The sequence below is a fragment of the Dermacentor albipictus genome, chromosome 10, assembly GCF_038994185.2.
Source record: "Dermacentor albipictus isolate Rhodes 1998 colony chromosome 10, USDA_Dalb.pri_finalv2, whole genome shotgun sequence".
NCBI lineage: Eukaryota > Metazoa > Arthropoda > Arachnida > Ixodida > Ixodidae > Dermacentor > Dermacentor albipictus.
Genome location: NC_091830.1, coordinates 47,140,199 through 47,162,788, shown reverse-complemented (window position 1 = coordinate 47,162,788; position 22,590 = coordinate 47,140,199). Strand labels below are relative to the sequence as shown.

The following is a 22,590-nucleotide window of genomic DNA, read 5'->3' as shown; positions in this document are numbered from 1 at the left end:
CAATCTCTTTCGGACATCATCATTGTTTCTTTCTTCACCCTACTTGGAAGCTTCCTTTCAACTTCATTGACATAGGCTCTAACGGTGGCCTCAGCTTCTGACTTGCACACGCCCGAAGGCATGACGGCGAGGCCACTTTCCTTGTCGGATAAAAGGAGTGTCCGCTGTGCCTTCCTGAGGGTAGTAGCCAGTGGCGTAGGTTATCCTGTTGCTTCCTCTTCTCTGCCTTTATATTCCGCGTTCCCGCAAGAAACGTACCTATTGGAAGTCAGCGCCTCTGTCATGCTCCTGTTTTCAGTGGGCCACTTTTTGCGTTGTTTGCTAAAATATGTGCTCGTACCAACACGCCCGGTTAGCCGATGTTCTCCTGTACATATAGCTTTTAAAGCGTTAGGCGAACACCTTGCTGACACGGCACACACCATAGACTAAACGTCACCGCAAGTCGTCGCCCACGAAAAGTCACTGTCTTCTCCCCTCTTACTAGAATCCCTCTGATACATTCTACTTATTCACACAAATCTGAACACATGGCAATATGCCAAAAGTTCATGCAAGAAACATGCGCAACCTTGTTACTGCTTCGCAGGCGGCAAGATATGCTTTCGCTAAATTGTGAACGCAAGAACGGTACGAGTTCCGAAACATCAAATTCTTTTATAACTTTCTGAATTATATTCCTGTTTTAGCGAGCGTACGTTCTTAATGCAAAAGTCTTAGGTCTCTGTGTTGGCGATTGACCTTCGTGAAACTCGGCCGTCACGAATAATTACCAGCGCTGCAAAGATTAATAGGAACACGTCAAAAAATGCTTGGATAGACGTCAAATTTATGAAGGGCGTTCCTGAAAACAAAGTAGATTAGTGACTTTAAAAAAACTGGCTGTGGCTTAGCTAAGGTTAAGCCCAGGATGAGAAGCATACTAGCCTTTATTTTAACGCGACAGCGTTAAGGAGCTCGTGTCACAGAAAAGCCGATGTCGTCGGCGTCGGCTCAGGCGTGCGGCGCTTGCTCAGGCGCACATTTCGTTGTCGCGCCGAACGCTGCGTTGCTCGACGCTCACCGCGTCCGATGCGGGGCGCGTAGTCGCTGCGCCGTAGCAAAGCCACCTAGAAACTGTCTCTGTAGCACGCCGCAACCTTCGCTTCTCATTCCAACGAGCAGCTCTGTCTCCAGGAGGCATCTCACCTCGTGAGTGTCTAGCAGAGGCAAGCGCAGCTGCTTATATACCGCCGCGACGCCGCGAGCGACGGCGCGAGTTGGAGCCCCGTTTCTCCTCTATCTTGACGTCATGGTGTCATGTGCTATTGAAGGCGACACCGCCGCGCCTGAGGAGCTGGGTTGAGCTCAAGTATTACGCTTCGCATAAAAGAACAGTTAGAGAATTACAGCCTGGGAGGGAACAGAACCCGGGCCTTCGCGGTCAGATACGAACACGCTTCCCTGAATCCACGGATGTTCCACGGTTCGGCCTTCCTAAAAGTGTGCCTAGTGCGTGCCATATTGCACACGTAGCGTCGCAGCCATCTCACTGACATGTGCGTGTGTCATTGGGCGGCACACGTGATGGTGTTAAGGGAGTGGCGCCACGTCATGTGCTTACAAAATGAGCTCGTCGATGACGTTCCGAGGTCTACAAGCGGTGTAATGCTTTCGCATTCCCGCACATCAGAAATCTCAAGGTTCTGCCCAATTTCGTCTCACAATGCTTGCTATTCCCGAGACATCTTGTGGAACCATTCACCATGCACAGCCTCGTGCTCCGCTGATCCCATCCGGACAAGCTGTTTCACAGCCGCACGAGCAGGCGAAAATCCCATGTTTTCAAGTCGCAGCCACGAAGGAGTGAGAACGGCTGCAAACGTCGCGACTCTCGGCACGCGTTGAAAAAGAAACAAATATCCGCTTCCGTCGATTCTTGCGTGCCTGGATACTGCAAATGCTATAACACTGCAATGAAGGCTGCCCTCAGAAGATAAATATTGTCGACTTCCCCTTGAAATCTCATGAGGCTCACCGCTGTCGTCCGGTGCGCAGGCTAAACAAACGCGTCTTTTGCTCGCGCGCTTCTTTCTCATTGCTCTGGATGATATCAATAAGAAATCATCACGTGCCTTGAACTATCTTGTGGTGGTTGGTGCACGTGTAACGTATCGAAAGTCGACTCACTTCACGCAGCTGCACCTGGATGAAAAAATGCGGTGAACTACGCTTCCTTAATCTGCCTTTGAATTTCGGCCGGACCTGAAACCGTAAGCTCGCGCTCAAGCATATCTTTGCTGCTTGCCCTGCAATAGCTCGGTATGTATTGATAATGATGAAGAAAAATAAAGTTCTTTCTTTTCTCGACACGCCCAAGTAAAATCGTTTATGCATATCATTTTCGTTGAATGAGCCAAACTGAGTCTCGTTTTAATTAAAGACGCACGTGTTTTTGTGTCGCTGTGCTTGTTCCCTGTTCACTGGAAGCGTTTTAACCTCTGCTGCAATCGCCACCCCTCCTGATGCCGCGAACAATTTGTTCTGAACTGCTTTTCGCCCGAGCCCTATCTGCATCGACCTTGAATGGGACGCGAAGCTTCGGACGAAAAGCCGTCAGGAAGCAATTTTCACCAACATCAGCAAGGGTGGTTGTGGGATCAGCACTGGAAGCGTGACTACGAGATAACCGAACAAACACTCAGAAAGAGAAACCGTTTTTAATGAACAACAGCCGCATTTTCAGTTTATTGATGAGAAATTAAATTCGTAATCACACGTATATTTATGTGGCGAGGAATGAAAGACAACTCTCTGTTGACTTTATCATTGACAACAAATGCCTTCTCTTCAGCTCCCGCTAATGAAGGGGGCGTTCACGCCGATACCGTATGCAATGACATACAGCTGTTGGGACGAGCGCGTGGTCACCTAAAGTTCACCTGCAACTACACGGCTCCCTCACACTTTGTGTTGCCTTGAGTGAAATTCTGGGGTTTTACGTGCCAAAGCGACAATTTCGTTATGAGGCACGTCGTAGTGAGGGAGTCCGGAATAATTTTGATCACCTAGTGTTCGGAAACCTGCACCTAATGTACGGTACACGGGCACTTCTGCATTTCACTTTCAGCTAAATCCGGCTGCCGCGGTCGGGATTCGAACCCGCTCCCTTCGGCTTGGAAGCGCAACCCCACAGCCGCGACACCATGATCGCGGGTGTATTATATTGCTTGTTCAATGAAAAGATTTTGCGCCAAAAAAACAACACACACAAGAAGTAGCGCCCGTGGTGTCGTCGTCTTTCTTGTGTGCGTTGTTTTTTTCGCGCAAAATCTTTTCAGTATGCAAGATCGCCAACTAGCCCAGCAGTTAACTCTTCTAAAGTACATATGCTTGTTCACATTTGCTTGAATTCTGGTGGCTTGGTGTTTCCTAGGTGTGTTTCGTCTTTTCATCGAGTTAAGCCAAATATACCGGCTTACGACCGTCATGCGATTCTTTAGTTTGGCTGCCTTCCTGTGGTTGTGCTTGCCGATGGGCCTGCATCCTCTGACGATGCGCCCAGTACTCAACACCAGAGGCGTGAATGGGCGTGATTTTGACGGCTGTACGGCTGACGTTTTGTTGTGTCGCCTGCCACATTCAGATCTCGAAACGTCCATCGAGTTGTTTCGCGGGTAGTTTGGATACGTGGCTCCAATGACAGGCTATCTAAAAAAATTTCGCGCGTTCAAGAACACTAATGACGTCACTTCTCTTTCTAATCAAAATCAAGTCATTTTCTTTCTTTCGCCGGAAGTGTTGCCCCATCGATCAGCTGGCGCTTTGCCTAATAAACCGCCCACGAGCTGCTAATGTATTGAACATATAGGCTTCTATGGAAGCTCCTCTACGAAGTGTACTTACCTCAATGGAAATTCCTGAGTATATGCCTGCCCTTATGAATGAAGTAACTCGCTTGCTACAGAATTGGTTTGGATTGGAGACAACTTTATTTACGCCAGCAGTTGGGGGTGCGCGCGCGCCCTGCCAAAGGCCTACGTCATCCTCGAAGTCACCGTTACTCGGCGCGGGTCTCCGCTCGCCGTTGCCGGCTCACTGGGTCCGTGCCTTTCGAGCGCCTCGAGGACCTGCGGATGGCCCAGAGCCGATCGTCTCAGTCATAGCTCTTCGCGGCTGCCTCGAGCCGCGGTGGGAGTGTTCTTGATTTTGAATCTTCTGTATATTTGACGCAGTCCCACAAGATGTGCGTGTAGTCTGCAGTCTCCCTCCGGCAGACTCTGCACATATCTGTCGGATATGTCTCGGGGTACATACGATTCATCAGTCTCGGGCTCGGTAGCGATCCGGTCTGGAGCTGTCTCAGTACTACCGCCTCCGCACGACTCAGTCTCGGGTGCGGGGGTGGGAGAGTCCTGCGAGCCAGGCGGTAGGCCTTCGTGATTTCACTGTAATCTGTCATGTGGTCCTTGGTTTCGAACCACGTCGGACGGTCTGTCGCCGGGGCGTGGTTAATTAGCGCTCGCGCCGCTGCGTGTGCCGTCTCATTATGGTGCTCATTGCGTCCCGATGCGTCGCGCGCGTGCGCCGGGAACGACTTGAGTCGTACTTTTCGTTCCTTTAGTTTGACCGCTCGCAGTACGCGCTCAGCCTCCCTGCAGATTTGGCAGGTCCCTGCAGGTCTCTCAGGAGCATTTCCAGCGTGACTATCAGTCCGATCAGGCACCCTACTGGAAATTCAATACCGATAAAAGCGTCCTAGGAAAAAAGACATTAAAAATGAACATTTGTAAGTATGATATTTTACTTCTTGTGGGAGCGATTCTGCAAGCGCTGCACATTAAAAAAAGTTTTACCGAAGAAAGATTTATTTACGTAGGAACATGCCTTGTGATTGCGAACAAACGATTTCGTCATGCAATATAAAACCAGTCGTATGAGATATCCATCATGCGCACAACCACATCAAACACAAATCGCCTCAAACGAAGTGCGGTCTTTCACCACTGATACAAGTGTCGCAGATAATGAAAGTATTGCACGCAGACGATAAATGTACCTTTAGAGCAGTCCCCGTATTTGTTAAAGTTGATCTGGCTGCTAGAAAACCATGATAGTGCACAGCCATTTGCCGCATGCCTTCTATGCCCGCCTCGCATACGGAAGTGTCTCAGGGGCAAATGAAACTATACTTGGCCTTTGCACTGCAGTGTGCCTTATAACTCTCCTGTACCTCATACATTGAACGCCTGACTTGTTCTAAAGCTACCAAAGTTTTTCACCGCCTCTGAACGCGCCGAGTCCAAGTCGCCGAAGAAGCCGAGCACATCCGTCTCGGGATCGAGGGGAGCCTCAGCGAGGGCGGCCCTAAAGAATTCTTTATGGGCTGTGGCTCCCGGTGCGTGAACGGCCAGAACGGGCAGCCCACGCCACATGCAAAAGCACACCATTCTGTGTTCGATTGTCATGAGCCCATCTTCTGTCGTCGGAATGCTGAGACACACAGAGCCACCGTTCTCAACATAACCACGTGTCTGCATCTTACCCTCAATCTGCAAGCGTCTCGTTATCCGAGCAAAAACGCTGACGGGGTCGATAAATTCTGCGCGGCCATTAATGCGATAGAGCGTCCACGCACGCAATATTCCCGAAGGAACGAGCCAAGAGTAAATCACGGCCACGCGATGCAGACGCTTCAATGGGCGGGAGACGGATTGCAGGCAGGCTTGGATGGCGCTGATCGTTCCGGCCTCATCAAGCGCTTTTACTCGCGGAAACCAGGCCAGCTCCACATTGTCCAGAAGAACTAGATGCTCCTTTCGTAGTTGGTGCAAGAGGCAGCAGAGCGTTTCTACATCTTTATCTGTCATCGCAGAAGCTCCGATACGCTACTTGTCTTGGATGTGAGCGTCCGTCAGTGGCTGCCACGGTGCGAGTAGTGAAAACCTGACCGGTTTCTTTCTTGCGGTACTTATAGGGTAGACTCCTTTTTGCCCTGCGTGAACAAAGCAGAGGAAACCTTTTTTTTTTTTTTTCGGCCGATGAATACCTGTTGGATGTTGAGTAAGGAAATAGGCCCTTACCCGAATGCTGTCCCAGGATAGCGCTCAAGGCGATGGCACAGGGTCTTGCTGGCGGCTGCTTTTACATGCCTCGGATCTAGGCCTTCCAAGCCTCGTGAAAGGCACGTTAAAGAAGCCTTGCCGGTAGAAATGGTTCCCCGAATGAATCTGAAGATTGCGTGAAAACGCAGTTCAGCGTCTTTAAGTAGCGCGAGTGGGAACAGCTGCGCAAAAAAAAAAAAAACCTGCTTCCAATCGCATCTCGCTATGGCACTAGTGAAAAGTCATGTCAAAATTGATAAGGAGGTGCCAAGCTGCGACGCGAGAATAAACGAGAGATGCAGCACGTGACTGTCGATATGTGCCATTTGCTTCCCATAAAGGCCTCTGTTTAGAGCAACGCAAACCGGCACGTGCCCCGACGCGTCATTCTGCTACGGTACGCCAACGATAAGTGCCCCCTTCCGTTTACCGTGACGTCACGTCGCAGCCAGCATGTCCGATCAGCTTGGTCGTAGCAGAAGCACTTCGCACCTCACGCAGGCGCTGCTCGACACAATGTGCCACGTTCAAGATTATTGACCCCATCTGCTGCTCCAGCAGCATGAAGCATTGAAAATCCCCCTTAAAGAAAGCGAAAGAACACCTCGTACACAGCACAATTATGCGCATTTGCCATGGTAACAGGCGATCGTGACAGTGCGGTAAATCTCTCTCGGCGCGGAGAACTATACCGAGTAAAAGATTTACGCAATTTGGCCATCACCGACCTGATGTGTGTGACTTTACCAGCCACTGCCGGGTAAGCCAGAAACGTAGCCCTATATATCATCTTGCAAGCGACGGTTACTCCAGTCAGTATTTTTTGAAATAGGTACACCTATAAGGTACTAACGCCTAAAGAGAGAGGCTCGAAATAAGAAAAAGAAAGAGTTCGACCAGTAGCATTTTAGGCGGCCACAAGCGCTCCGTTGCGGTTCATTTATTCAATCAGCCATTTCGACTCTGATGACGGAGAGACTCTCTGCAAGGAAAAATGCGTAGAACAAAGAAGGATCACGCAGGCAATGCTTATCCAAGTCAACTCTTGAGGAAACATGTACTCCAATCAGCCGTAGGGTGAAAAGACGATGCCTAGGAAAAAGTAAATCGTGTGTCAGTTCCATAGGCGCCTGGAACAAGCCAAACGCTGAAAAGGATCTATCTTCAAGTATAACGCTCAAATCGCGCATAAGCCTCCAACAAATTGAAGGAAGGTGTTCTTCACGCAAAAGATTATTTGGAATGGAGACCTTTCTCGGGAGTTCTCTAAAATATAGCGCACGGAGACTGTCAGGCGTGACACATCGGTTGATCCGAAACTTTCAAAGAGCGTCTCAGGCAAAAGCAGGATGACGTGGGGAAAACACTCATAGCTTACTTTAGCACAGGACGTAAAAGAACGGGACAAAGGAAAGAGGTACATGACACAGGCGCTGACTTCCAACTAAAATGTTTATTGTAAACTGCAATGTTTATTGAGAAGCAAGATTTGAAACATAAATGGCGTGGAGAACATCAGAAGAATGACTTCAGATTGCAGGTGGGCGCAGAAGCGCGAAATTTGCAGATACGCGATTCCTTTGTTTGATGACTGGACGGATGGCGAACTGATGCATGAAGGAGGACGTCGGATGATGGCAAATGTGTCGAAAATTTCACGCGTGCGCTTTTGGATGAGAGTGACCTTTCTAAAATAGTGGATGCATTTACACGACCTGCAATGCAGAGCCAGATTGCTGCTGTATTTTTTTTATGTTGTTGGCGTGTTACTTTAGGCGATCGCTGATGCTGTGTCCCGTTTCTCCTATGTAGGAGCGCCCTGACTTCAAGGGTATTTTATAAACTACTCCAGCGATACACCTGGTAAGGAGCTCCAGATGCTTCTTGTCACAAGCTCTACTTTAAGGAGGGGGGGGGGGGGTCGTCTAAGCTATAGGGGGAGGGGGGTCGTCTCAGAGCTTTTGGCATAAGGCCGTTCGGTTGCCTGGGGCCAAAAAAAACACCGAAACACCCGCCCTTCCCGCGGCCTGCTTCAATCGATGGGACACCCAGTGCGCATAGGGGATGACAGCTTTTTTGAGGTATTGATATCAGATTTGCGTGGCTTTTTCTTTTGGTTTATTTCTGCTAATATGTCTTCCTCCAGCTGTAGGAGGACGCTCGGGAAACCAGTCCGCAAAAGCAACTGTTCCGAGATTTCAGAGGCCACTTGAATCTCGTGTGCACACGATCATTTCAGTGCGTTACGGAAGGTGGCTTTTGCGCTTCCCGTCTTCACTAACATTGATTGAGCCGACGAAAAAGGCAGGAAGCTTTCTGCTGAGTGGGGTGCATACCTCCAGCATGTATGTTCTTTCTTGAAGAAGAAAACGACGACGAAGTTACTCAGTGCTAGAACGCACCTGTGCCAGCTAGCCAGTTTTTCGTCAAATTTTCATCAGTCTCTGGAGCGCTTTCCGCGTCCTGGCTTGAGGTGATGGACGCGGAAAGTTCCGCAGACTCGTGCAGCCAGAAGTCTGCAACTGCAAGCTCTTCTATGAGTCAAGGCACCTGGTCAACCACCAGTGAACGCCCCAGAGAGACTCTTACTCCTGTGGCCATGGATGCAGAGCCTATTGCCGGCCCGTCTGGCCAGATCACTACATTGACAAGCTCCTCAAGGAAACGAGGCACCTGGTCCAGCACCAGTGAAGACACAGAGGTCTACTCAATCACAGGTGACGACTCATCCGATGACAGCTTCGTGTCGGTGAGGAGCCGAAGGGCTAAAAGGAGGCTTATCAAGGCGTCGTCACCAGCGAGTACGTCAACCATGCAGGCAGGCAGTGAACGCTGGCCGCACACCATCCTCTTCATGCCAGTGGATTCTTCCGTCAACCTTCGAGTATTGAACAGGCAAGCTCTCTCTGTTTTTCTTGAGGGAAAGGCGCCAAACGAAATCAAGGAAGTCCGGCTGAACACACGACAGAATGTTCTAGCTGTCGACACAACCCGTGGAACCACGCTGGAGACGCTACGACAGATCACAGAATTGGGGAACATAAAAATACGACCGATCATACCTATGGATGGGGCCTGCACTGCAGGCGTGATCTACGACGTTGACTTGGCTATTTCGAACTCGGACCTGCCAATTCTAATCAAACCGGCATACGAAGGAGTGGTCATCACGCACGTATGCCGACTCGGCAACAGCCGTTGTGTGAAGATTGTGTTCAAGGGGGATTCCATCCCTTCACACGTAAAGGTCGGTCACTTCCGACATGTCGTACGGCGGTTTGTCCCAAAGCCGCTTCAATGCCACAAGTGCTTCAAGATCGGGCATGTTAAGGGCGCCTGCGCAAACTCCCCAATGTGCCCCCGGTGCGCGGAGTCACACACTGTAGATGTCTGCCGTGCAACAAACTTTAGGTGTGGCAACTGTAAAGGCACCCATGAAGCGACGTCTAAAGAATGCCCAAGACTCAAAAAAGAGTTCGAAGTTCTGAAGCAAATGGTCAGGGATAACTCAACCCATAGAGAAGCCTCAGAAAAGATCCGGCTTCGACGTCGTCATCGACGAAAACGCTCAAGACAGGGTGGAGTTCGTGCGCCGCTTGTGCCAACGCCATCATCCTCAAATAGAATGCCCGAGAGCACAAGGAGACCTCAGACGGGAAACGCTGCCCCCGTGGAAGAGTGGCCGACGCTTGCAAGCTATCAGTCTTCTAAGGAGCCTCCACGCTTGACGCTCCCATCGAAGCCCGCTTCTGTTGGTGAGGCTTCAACAGTCGACTGCCAAATGATCCCGGTGCTGCGATCTATTGTGAATGTCATCAGGGCCATGCTGACAAGCATTGACACTCCATCTGCTCGAAGTGGGCTACAAGTGCTCGACGCGCTGAGCCCCGTCCTAGCAAGCCTTGAGTGAAGCCATGACTGACAATCACCAGTCATTTCGTAAGGAGGTCAGAGAAGCGTCGATCCTTCAGTGGAACGCGAGAGGTCTAAGATCTCGCATCGCCGATTTTCGTCAATTTGTTCTCACTAACCGATTTCCAATCATTGTCATCTGTGAACCAAGATTATCCCATCCAATAAGACTATCCGGCTACGAGAAAACATTCTCATCAAGCGACATCAAAAGCAGCAAGGTCGTCGTGTTTATTCGCCGTGAACTTACTTACGTCGTCCAACCGGTGCAACCTCATGACGACAATCAGTATGTGTGCATGACTGTTAAAAATAGGAATGTCACCTTTGCACTCTTGGGAGTGTATCTGTCTCCATCAAGCCGATTTGACACCAAAAGGCTAGAAGACATCTTAAAAACACAACCTGGTCCATGGATTATCACCGGGGACTTCAATGCACACCATACCATTTGGGGAAGCTCTAAGGTTAACGCGACGGGAAGACGACTAGCTTCCTTAGCTTCCAACAACGGTCTCTACCTGCTGAATGACGCGAGTCCAACATTTCTGCGGGGAATAACGTACAGCAGCTGCCTCGATTTGACTTTCGTCTCCCACCGCCTCGCCACACATGTTAAGTGGTTTTTGGACATTGAAACGCACGGAAGTGACCACATCCCCACTTACCTCAAGATCACGGGAATGTCTAACACGTATACGTCCACCACGATACGAAGAATAGATTGGACTGTCTTTAAATCCCACATTGAGGACGCTTGTCACAAAGGCCTCTCTTGTGGACTTCAACAAGCTATCAAGGAAACGGCACAGACAGCCACGCGCACACTCACGTGTTCTCCAAGGTATTCAGAATTCGACCTGGAATTGGAGCGGCTTCGTGCGATTCGCCGTCGTGCCGAAAGAAGATATCGACGCACTAAGTCAATTCGGGATCTAAGAACAGCCAGGCGAATGCAAAAGAAGATACAACGCCGCATGGACAAACTAGAGGCTCAGCGGTGGTCGAAATTTTGTGCGTCGCTAGATCCCCGCAAACCGCTATCTCAAATATGGAGAACTGTGCGTGGTCTACGTTCTGTTCCGGAACAGCGTTTCCCGTTTAAGGCCCTAGCACTATTCCAGCGCCGACAAGACATTGATGTGGCGGAAGACTTCTGTGCTATGGTTGCGGGCCAGCCAACTCGTACAGGTTCGCTTACATTGAACCGTATTCCAGATGCACGAGATTCACGCATGGTTCTGCTTTTCACGACGCAAGAGCTTGACGCGGCGCTCGCCCTATGTAATCGGTCGTCGTCGCCTGGTCCGGATGGCATATCTTACCGCATGCTATGTCACCTTGGTGAACGGGCACGAAGAACACTCCTTAATATCTATAACGAGTCGTGGCAGGAGGGCAACGTTCCCCAAGATTGGAAGATCAGCCGCCTGGTGCCGCTTCTTAAGCCTGGCAAGTCTCCCTTAGAGATTACTTCATACCGACCAATTGCGCTGGCAAGTTGCGTTGGGAAGGTAATGGAGCGAATGATCCTCGCCAGACTTGAGTGGTACCTTGAACACTACGAAATCTACCCGGACGCCATGGCTGGTTTTCGACGTCACCGATGTTCTATCGACAACGTTATCGATCTGGTAACCTATGTTCAACACCAAAAGACGTGTAAGAGGTTATCTGTCGCAATGTTCTTAGACATAAAGGGAGCCTACGACAACGTTCTTCATGACGCCATACTTGAAGCATTGGAATCGGTGGGCCTAGGCGGTCCATTATATCGTTGGACTCGCAGTTATTTACATAGGCGGTCTCTCTTTCTTAACACTGAAGCTGGCCCAACCTCGCAATACTATACGCACCATGGAGTTCCACAAGGCGGTGTCTTGAGTCCCACACTTTTCAACCTTGTACTCATTGGTCTCGTGGAACGACTTCCGAGCACAGTTAAAATATCAATGTATGCCGATGACATCTGCGTCTGGGCATCTGGTGTGACACGGCCGCAAGTACGCGCCAGGCTTCAAAAAGCTGCCACGTCAACATCGGCATACTTAAATGAACAAGGCCTCAAGATCTCGCCAGAAAAATGCGCATTGGTCGCGTTTAGCCGAAAGCCAATGAGATCATACGATATCTCTATCGACGGTCAAAGCATACCTTATGTCAGGACGCACCGATTCTTAGGCGTAATAATTGATCGTGACCTCTGCTGGAGTCCTCATGTGACCTACCTAAAGAAGCGCCTGACAGATATCTCTAATGTGTTTAAGTTTCTTGGAGGAAATGTCTGGGGTACTTCAGTAAATGCAATGATGCAGCTGTACAGGACGCTCTTTCTTGGGTACTTGCGATACAGCTTGCCTGTGCTGACCAACACCTGCAGAAGTAATATCCGCACACTCGAAAGCGTCCAGGCCCAGGCAATTAGAGTGTGTCTTGGATTGCCGCGGTGTTCGTCAACGGCTGAAACAATTGCCATTGCACACGATTTCCCAGCCAAGACCCATATAGTCATGGAAGCGCTCAGAGCACACGTAAGACACCTTGCTCGAGCCCCTGCCCATCATCTAGCCTCACTGCCAGAGGATCGACCACGTGCTTCCTTTTGCGAAACAGTCCTGCCTTATCGTGCATACCTTCCATCAGGTTATACAGCTCCAGCGAAAGTTCCGTTTCCACCATGGTGCTTGGCTCGAGCAAATGTTCGAATAATGGTACCAGGAATACGAACAAAGGCCCAACTCTCGTCTCCAGCACTCAAGCAGCTTTCACTGCTCTTGCTGTATGAGACTTACAACGAGCATCATCATCTTTATACTGACGCTTCAACCACGGTGAATGGGTCTGCAGGATCGGTGATCTTTCCTGCAAAACCTTCCACAATTAAGATTCGACTATCTCACCAGACTACATCGACTGCCGCGGAGCTTGCTGCTATTCGTTGTGCACTTCGTGTAATTTCTGAAGAACTACCCAGGAAATGGAGCGTGTTCACTGACTCCAAGGCTGCTCTTCATTGTTTGGTTTCTGCCCTACGCCGAGGACCCCACGAACAACTAGTTATGGAAATCAGACTGCTGCTTCACCACCTCGTCGAGCAAGGACACGACATCACGTTACAGTGGATTCCAAGCCACTGTGGCATAATGGGCAATGAACTTGCCGACGCAGCAGCAGGATCTGCACACGAGGAGGGCTTACAAGACTCCATTCCATTCTCAAGAACAGACACTGCAACGAAAATTCGTGTGCTTGCAAATGAAGCCATCAAAACTTTATGGAACACACCCAGCTTAAAGCATACACGTCTACACCGACTGGACCCATCCCTTCGACTTCGACCCCCGCCTGGACTCTCTCGACTCGAAACAGCCGTACTTTGCCGACTGTGGCTTGGTGTCGCCTATACAAGATCCTTCGCCTTCCGAGTCGGTATGGATGACAGCGCGGCTTGCAGACACTGCGGCGGCGAAGAGACTATCGAACACGTGCTTTGCCACTGTCCTCGATACAGCGCGCACCGGCTGTCACTAGCGACCGCGTTGGCGCGCCTTGACGACAGGCCACTTTCAGAACAGTCAGTTTTGGAATGCCGACGTGACCTGTCATCGCAGCAAAAGTCGGTCAAGGCTCTGTTGACTTTTCTACGTGACAGTGGCCTATTAGAAAGACTCTAATGACCCCATTTCGTCCCTTCTCATATTTTTTTTCTCATGCTTTCATTTTTGTCACGCTCTTCTTTCCGTCTTTATTTCCCCTTTCCCTTCCCCTAGTGCAGGGTAGCAAACCGGACGTTTTAAGTCTGGTTAACCTCCCTGCCTTCCTTTCATTTGCATCTCTCTCTCTCTCTTCTTTCTTGAACAATAGGAGAAAGCTCAGAAAACGCGAAGTGTTGTGCTCAGGTAGCTCCTTTGTGAGCGTGATATCATTCATATTATCTACAATGCTTTTGTAGACGACTTGTACCGCTGAAGCAAGATCGTCTTCGGTTGCCTCAGTAAAGACGAGGTGGTCGTGGACGTAGCTGAGAACCTTCTTGGCATGACACGATGGGAGGTTCCTTTCGATATCATGGTTGTAGCGGGCTAGCAACAGGTCACTCAGTACGGGAGCAAAACATGAGCGAATGCCCACTCCTTCGTTTTGGAGGAACGTCTTCTGTGTGAACTGTACCACGGTGGAGTGCAAGTATAGCACTAGCAAGTGGAGAAAATTGTGTACACTTGTTCTGCACTCATTTTGGAGGCACACGTCCCCATATGTCTCAGTGCCTTCGTTGATGACTTCAAGGAGAAGTGAGTGGGGCAACGAGTAACAAAGATACTCTTCACATCGACGGAGAAGACAAACATCCCGGTGGTGCTGGGTTAGATCGAGTGCTCAGATACAGCTGCTGAGCTACGAACTAAGAAAGGGTCGGTCACCTCGTGTAGACCAATGCATTTCTGCAGGTAGCAGGCAAGCGCCTTCTCCCAGGCACCTCGTTCTCACACAATCACGCTGAACGAGCAGTCTGGGTTCCGCGTTTTGCCGAGAAAAACACTTCAATGTTCTGTACACCTTTCTTTTTGATGGCTGCAACAAGCTTTTCCAGTCAATCTCTTTCGCACATCATCATTGTTTCTTTCTTCACTCTACTTGGAAGCTTCCTTGCAACTTCATAGACATAGGCTCTAACGGTGGCCTCAGCTTTTGACTTGCACACGCCCGAAGGCATGGCGGCGAAGCCACTTTCCTTGTCGGATAAAAGGAGTGTCCGCTGTGCCTTCCTGAGGGTTGTAGCCAGTAGCGTAGGTTATCTTGTTGCTTCCTCTTCTCTGCCTTTATATTCCGTGTGCCCGCAAAAAACATACCTATTCGAAGTCAGCGCCTGTGTCATGCTCCTGTTTTCAGTGGGCCACATTTTGCGCTGTTTGCTAAAGTACGTGCTCGTACCAACACGCCCGGTTAGCCGATGTTCTCCTGTACATATAGCTTCTAACGCATTGGGCGAACCCCTTGCTGACACGGGACACACCATAGACTAAACGTCACCACAAGTCGTCGAACACGAAAAGTCACTGTCTTCTCGCCTCTTACTAGAATCTCTCTGATACAATCTACTTATTCACACATATCCGGACACATGGCAATATGCCAAAAGTTCATGCAAGAAGCATGCGCAATCTTGTTACTGCTTCGCAGGCGGCAATCTGTCCTTTAGCTAAATTGTGAACGCGAGAACGGTACGAGTTCCGGAACATCAAATTCTTTTATAACTTTCTGTATAATATTTCAGTTTTAGCGAGCATACTTTCATAATGCAAAAGTCTTAGGTCTCTGTGTTGGCGGTTGACCTCCGTGAAACTCGGCCGTCACGAATAATTGCCAATGCTGCAAAGATTAATAGGAACACGTCAAAAAAATGCTTGGATAGAAGTCAACTTAATGATGCGGGTTCCTGAAAACAAAGTAGATTAGTGACTTTAAAAAGAACAGTTAGAAAATTACAGCCTGGGAGGGAATAGAACCCGGGCCTTTGCGGTCAGATACGAACACGCTTCCCTGAATCCACGGACGTTCAACGGTTCGGCCTTCCTAAAAGTGTGCCTAGTGCGTGCCTTATTGCACACGTCACGTAGCAGCCATCTCACTGACGTGTGTGTGTGTCATTGGGCGGCACACGTGATGGTGTGCAGGAAGTGGCGCCACGTCATGCGCATACAAAATGAGCTCGTCGATGACTTTCCGAGGTCTACAAGCGGTGTAATGCTCTCGCATTCCCGCACATCAGAAATCTCAAGGTTCTGCCCAATTTGGTCTCACGATGCTTGCTATTCCCGAGACATCCTTGTGGAACCATTCACCATGCACAGCCTCGTGCTCTGCTGATTCGATCCGGACAAGCTGTTTCACAGCCGCACCGGCAGGCGAAAATCCTACGTTTTCAAGTCCCAGCCACGCAGGAGTGAGAACGGCTGCAAACGTCGTGACAGCTCGGCACGCGTTGAAAAAGAAACAAACATCCGCTTCCGTCGATTCTTGCGTGCCTGGATACTACAAATGCTATAACACTGCAATGAAGGCTGCCCTCTGAAGATAAATGTTACCGACTTCCCCTAGAAATCTCATGAGGCTCACCGCTGTCGTGCGATGCGCAAGGTAAACAGACGCGTCTTTTTCTCGCGCGCTTCTTTCTCCCTGCTCTGGATGATATTAATAAGAAATCATCACGTGCCTTGAACTATCTTGTGGTGGTTGGTGTACGTGTAACGTATCGAAAGTCGACTCACTTCACGCAGCTGCACCTGGATGAAAAAAATGCGGTGAACTACGCTTCCTGAATCTGCCTTCTAATTTCGGCCGGACCTGATACCGTAAGCTCACGCTCAAGCATATCTTTGCCGCTTGCCCTGCAATAGCTCGGTATTTATTGATAACGATAAAGTAAAATAAAGTTCTTTCTTTTCTCGACACGCCCAAGTAAAATCGTTTATGCATATCATTTTCCTTGAATGAGCCAAACTGAGCCTCGTTTTAATTAAAGACATACGTGTTTTTGTGTCGCTGTGCTTGTTCCCTGTTCACTAGAAGCGTTTTACCCTCTGCTACAATCGCCACCCTTACTGATGCCGCGAACAGTTTGTTGTGAACTGCTTTTCGCCCGAGCCCTATCTGCATCGACCTTGAATGGGACGCGAAGCTTCGGACGAAAAGCCGTCTGGAAGCAATTTTCACCAACATCAGCAAGGGTGGTAGTGGGATCAGCACTGGAAACGTGACTACGAGATACCCAAACAAACACTCAGAAAGAGAAACCGTTTTTAATGAACAATAGCCGCAGTGTCAGTTTATTGATCAGAAATTTAATTCGTAATCAAGCTTACATATATGTGGCGAGAAACGAAAGACAACTCTCTGTTGACCTTATCATTGACAACAAATGCCTTCTCTTGAGCTCCCGCTAATGAAGGGTGCCTTCACGCCGATACCGTATGCAATGACATACAACTGTTGGGACGAGCGCGTGGTCACCTAAAGTTCACCTGCAACTACACGGCCCCCTCACACTTTGTGTTGCCTTAAGTGAAATTCTGGGGTTTTACGTGCCAATGCGACGATTTCGTTAGGAGGCACGTCGTAGTGAGGGAGTCCGGAATAATTTTGATAACCTAGTGTTCGGAAACCTGCACCTAATGTACGGTACAAGGGCACTTCTGCATTTCCTTTTCAGCGAAATCCGGCTGCCGCGGTCGGGATTGGAACCCGCGCCCTTGGCCTTAGACGCGCAATTCGCCACAGCCGCGACACCATGATCGCGGGTGTATTATATTGCTTGTTCACATTTGCTTGAATTCTGGTGGCTCGGTGTTTGCTAGGTGTGTTTCGTCTTTTCATCGTGTTGAGCCAAATATACCGGCTTGCGACCGTCATGCGATTGTTTAGTTTGGCTGCCTTCCTGTGGCTGTGCTTGCCCATGGGCCTGCATCCTCTGACGATGCCATCAGTACTCGACAACTGAGGCTTTCTTCGGCCTGCAAATAAACGTTCTGTGAATGGGCGTGATTTTGACGGCGTTACGGCTGACGTTTTGTTGTATCGCTTGCCACATTCCGATCTCGAAACGTCCTTCGAGTTGTTTCGCGGGTAGTTTGGAAACGTGGCTCCAATGACAGGCTATCCAAACAAACTTCGCGCATTCGAAAACACTAATGACGTCACTTCTGTTTCTAATCAAAATCAAGTCATTTTAATTCTTTCGCCGGATGTGTTGCCCCATCGAGCAGACGGCGCTATGCCCAATAAACCGCCGACGAGCCGTCAATGTCTTGAACATATGGGCTTCTATGGAAGCTCCTCTACGAAATGTACTTACCTTGATGGAAATTCCAGACCATATGCCTGCCCTTATGAATGAAGTAACTCACTTGCTACAGAAACAATCTTTCCAGAGGTTTCTCAGGAGCATTTCCAGCGTGACTATCCGTCCGATAAGGCGTCCTACTGGAAATGCAATTCAGATAAAAGTGTTCTGGGAAAAAATACATCAAAAATGAATATTTTAAATATTTGTAGATATGATATTTTACTTCTTGTGGGAGCGATTCTGCAAGCGCTGCACAATAAAACAAACGTTTTATCGACGAAAAATTTATTTACGTAAGAACATGCCTTGTGATTGCGAACAAATGATTTCTTCATGCAATATAAAACCAGTCGTACGAAATATCCAGTCCTACAATCACATCTGCCGAATCGCCTCAAACCAAGTGCGGTCTTTCCACCACTGATACAAGTGTCGCAGATAATGAAAGTCTTGCACGCAGACGATAAATGTACTTTAGGCCAGCCCCGTATTTGTTAAAGTTGACCTGGCGACTAGCAAACCATGACAGTGCACAGCCATTTACCGCGTGCCTTCTATGCCCGCCTCGCATACGGGAGTGTCCCAGGGGCAAATCAAACTGTGCTTGGCCTTCGCACTGCAGTGTGCCTTATACCTCACGTGTACCTCATACATTGAACGCCTGACTTGTACCTAAGCTACCAAAGTGTTTCATGGCCTCCGAACGCGCTGAGTCCAAGTCGCCGTAGAAGCCGAGCACATCCTTCTCGGGGTCGACGAGAACCGCAGTGAGGGCGGCTCTAAGGAATCCTTTATGGGCTATTGCTCCCGGTGCGTGAACGGCCAGAACGGGCAGCCCATGCCACATGCAAAAGCACACCATTCTGTGCTCGATTGTCATGAGCCCATCTTCTGTCGTCGGAATGCTGAGACACACAGAGCTACCGTTCTCAACATAACCACGCGTCTGCATCTTACCCTCAATCTCCAAGCGTCTCGTTATCCGAGCAAAAACGCTGACCGGGTCGATGAATTCTGCGCGGCCATTAATGCGATAGAGCGTCCACGCACGCAAAATTCCCGAAGGCACGAGCCAAGAGTAAATCACGGCCACGCGCTCCAGACGCTCCAATGGGCGGGCGACGGATTGCAGGCAGGTTCGGATGGCGTTGACGGTTCCGGCCTCGGAGAACGCTTTTACTCGCGGTAACCAGGCCAGCTCCGCATTGGCGAGACGACCAAGCTGATCCTTTCGTAGTTGGTACAAGAGGCAGCATAGCGTTTCTACATCTTTATCTGTCATCGCTGAAGCTCCGAAACGCTACTTGTCTTGGATGTGAGCGTCCGTCAGTGGCTGCCGCGGTGCGAGTAGTGGAAACCTGACCGGTTTCTTTCTTGCGGTGCTTATAGGGTAGACGCCACTTTGCCCTGCGGGAACAAAGCAGAGGAAACTGTTTTTGCGGTCCATGAATACCTGCTGGATGTTGAGAAGTGAAGTTGGCCCTTACCCGAATGCTGTCCCAGGATAGCGCTCAAGTCGATGGCACAGGGTCTTGCTGGCGGCCGCTTTTACATGCCTCGGATCAAGGCCTTCCAAACCTCGTGAAAGGCACGTTAAAAAAGCGGTGAAATCTACAGCGTGCTGGTATTAATACCAAGCCTGGCCAGTAGAAATTGTTCCCCGAATGAATCTGAAGATTGCGTGAAAACGCAATTCAGCATCTTCAAGTAGCGCGAGCGGGAACAGCTGCGCAAAAATAAAACATGCTTCCAATCGCATCTCGATGCGGCTCTAGTGAAAAATCATGTCAGAACTGATAAGGAGGTGCCAAGCTGCGACGCGAGAATCAGCGAGAGACGAAGCACGTGACTGTCGATATGTGCCATTTGCTTCCCATAAAGGCCTCTTTTTAGAGCAACCCTAACGGACATGCGACCCGACACGTCATGCGGTTGCGGTACGCCAACGATAAACGCCCCCTTCCGTTTACTGTCACGTCACGTCCTAGCGAGCATGTGCGTCCACCACCTTGGGCGTAGCAGAAGCCCTTCGTATCTCATGCAGGCGCAGATTATTGGCCCGATCGCCTGCTGCAGCACCATGAATCATTGCAAATCCCCCTTACACAAAGCGAAAGAACCATGCGCATTTCCCGAGGTAGCAGGTGATTGCGACAGTGCGGTAAATCTCTCTTGGCACGCAGAACCATACCGGGAAACAGATTAACGCAATTATGCCATCGCCGACCTGATGTGTCTGACTTTACCACCCACTTCCTGGCACGCCAGAAACGTAGGCCCATATATAACCTTGCAAGGAACGGTTACTACAGCCAAATATTTGCGGAAATAAGTACACCTATAAGGAACTTACCCCCAAAGAGAAAGGCTCGAAATAAGAAAAAAGCCTTCGGCTCGTAGCATTGTACGTGGCCACAAGCGCTCCGTCCCGGTTCATTTAGCCATTTCGTAGAGCCATTTCGACTCTGATGACGGGGAGATTCTCTGCAAGAAAAACTGCGTACAATAAAGAAGGATCGCTGAAGCAATGCTTATGCAAGTTAACTCTTGAGGAAACATGTACTCCGATCAGCGATACGGTGAAGAAACGATGCCTAGGAAAAAGTAAATTGTGTGTTAATTGATAGGCGCCTGGAACAAGCGAAATGACCCGCCGTGGTTGCTCAGTGGCTATGGTGTTGGGCTGCTGAGCACGAGGTCGCGGGATCGAATCCCGGCCACGGCGGCCGCATTTCGATGGGGGCGAAATGCGAAAACACCCGTGTGCTTAGATTTAGGTGCACGTTAAAGAACCCCAGGTGGTCGAAATTTCCGGACTCCTCCACTATGGCGTGCCTCATAATCAGGAAGTGGTTTTGGCACGTAAAACCCCATAATTTAATTTAATTTTAACAAGCGAAATGCAGGAAAGGATCTATCTTCAAATATAACGCTAAAATTGCGCATAAGCCTCCAAACAAACTGAACGATGGTGTTGTTCACGCGGAAGATTATTTAGAACGGAGACTTTCGCGGAAGTTCTTTACGAGATAGATAGCGCACGGAGACTCTCAGGCGTGATACAATGGTTAAACGGAATCTTTCAAAGAGCTTCTCAGGCAAAACGAGGATGACATTGGGAAAACGCTCATAGCTTACTTTAGCAAAGGGCGCAAAAGAACGGGACAGAGGAAAGAGGTACATAACCTAGGCGCTGACTTCCAACAAGAATGTTTATTGCGTTAGCGTGAAATATACAGGCCGAGAAGCAAGATTGGAAACATAAATGGCGTGAAGAACATCAGAAGAATGACTTCAGAGTACAGGTGGGCGGAGATGCGTGAAATTTGCAGATACGCGATTCCTTTGTCTGATAACTGGTCGGATGGTGAACTGATGCATGAAGGACCACGTCGGATGATGGAAAATGTGTCGAAAATTTCGCGCTTGCGCTTTTGGATGAGAGTGACCTTTCTAAAATAGTGCATGCATTTAAACGACCTGCAATGCAGAGCCAGGTTGGTGCTGTATTTTTGTTTGATGTTGTTGGCGTGTTACCGGAGGCGATCGCTGATGCAGCGTCCCGCTTCTCCTACGTAGGAGGGACCACACTGCAAGGATATTTCATAAACTACTCCAGCAATGCACCTGATAAGAGTCTCCAGATGCTTCTTGTCGCAAGCTTTTTTTAAGGAGCGGGGGTATCGTCTGAGCTTGGGAGAGGGAGGGGTCGTCTCAGTGTCTTCGGCATAAGGCCGGTAGGTTGCCTGGGGCCGAAAAAATAACCGAAACACCCGCCCTTCCCGCGGCCTGCTTCACTAGATGGGACACCCCGTGCTCATAGGGAAGGACAGCATTTTCGAGGTATTGATATCAGTTTTGCGTGGCTTCTTCCTTTGGTTTATTTCCGCTTATATGTCTTCCACTAGCTGTAGGAGGACGCTCGAGAAACCAGCCCGCGAAAGCTCCTGTTCCGCGATTTCAGAGGGCATTTGAATCTCATGTGCGCACGGTCATTGCAGTGCGTTACGGAAGGCAGCTTTTGCAATTCCCGTCTTGACTAACATTGATCGAGCCGACGAAAAAGGCAGGAATCTTTCTGCTGAGCGGGGTGCATCCCTCCAGCATGCATGTTCTTTCTTGAACAATAGGAGAAAGTTCAGAAAACGCAAAGTGTAGTGCTCCGGTACACTCTAAAAACAAAGAGAGTTTCGAGCACTCTCCTTGAGGGAGTAACTGCTTGTCCCATATTTCACTCTCTTTTCGAGAGTAGATCGACCCTCTTTGAGAGAGAGTAGGGCAACTCCTCCTGACAGAGTTTTGTTACTCCACCGCAAGGGAGTGCTAGTACTGTTCCACAGAGTGCTAATACTCTCCCCACAGGGAGGGCTAGTACTGTTCCAGAGTGCCAGTACTCTCCCCACAGGGATAATAGTACTCACGCGGATCGAGCGCTTCTACTCCTACAAACCGAGTACTTCTACTCCTCCAAGGCGAGTGTTTCTACTCCCCCAAACAGAGTGCTTGCACTCCTTCAAAACAGAGTGCTAGTACGCTTCCCAATAGTGTGAAAGCACGATGTAGATCCATGGTCACGTTTGAAGGGATTCGCAATGCTTACATGTGGGGAATATTTCATTCTTTCATAACAGCTTCTGTACTTATGCTTGGTGAATGGGATGTAATCTGTAGTCACTGAGTTATTCACATGAAACATTTTCTCTTAAAAGGTCAAAAGCTTTATTGATCAGTCACAAGGCAGAGTGAATAATT

The 22,590-nt window shown here is 49.4% G+C and overlaps 2 long non-coding RNA genes across 2 annotated transcripts; both read right to left on the bottom strand.

Moving 5' to 3' along the window:
• Positions 1 to 4,641: 4,641 nt before the first annotated feature.
• On the bottom strand, positions 4,642 to 7,149 carry LOC139050443 (uncharacterized). Its single transcript, XR_011508879.1, has 2 exons — positions 6,063 to 7,149; positions 4,642 to 5,974 (listed from the first exon to the last, which is right to left on the bottom strand). It is a non-coding gene; the product is annotated as an uncharacterized lncRNA (long non-coding RNA).
• Positions 7,150 to 18,106: 10,957 nt separating this feature from the next.
• LOC139050381 (uncharacterized) lies at positions 18,107 to 19,709 on the bottom strand. The gene is made up of 2 exons (XR_011508855.1): positions 19,326 to 19,709; positions 18,107 to 19,245 (listed from the first exon to the last, which is right to left on the bottom strand). It is a non-coding gene; the product is annotated as an uncharacterized lncRNA (long non-coding RNA).
• Between the last annotated feature and the right edge of the window lie 2,881 nt (positions 19,710 to 22,590).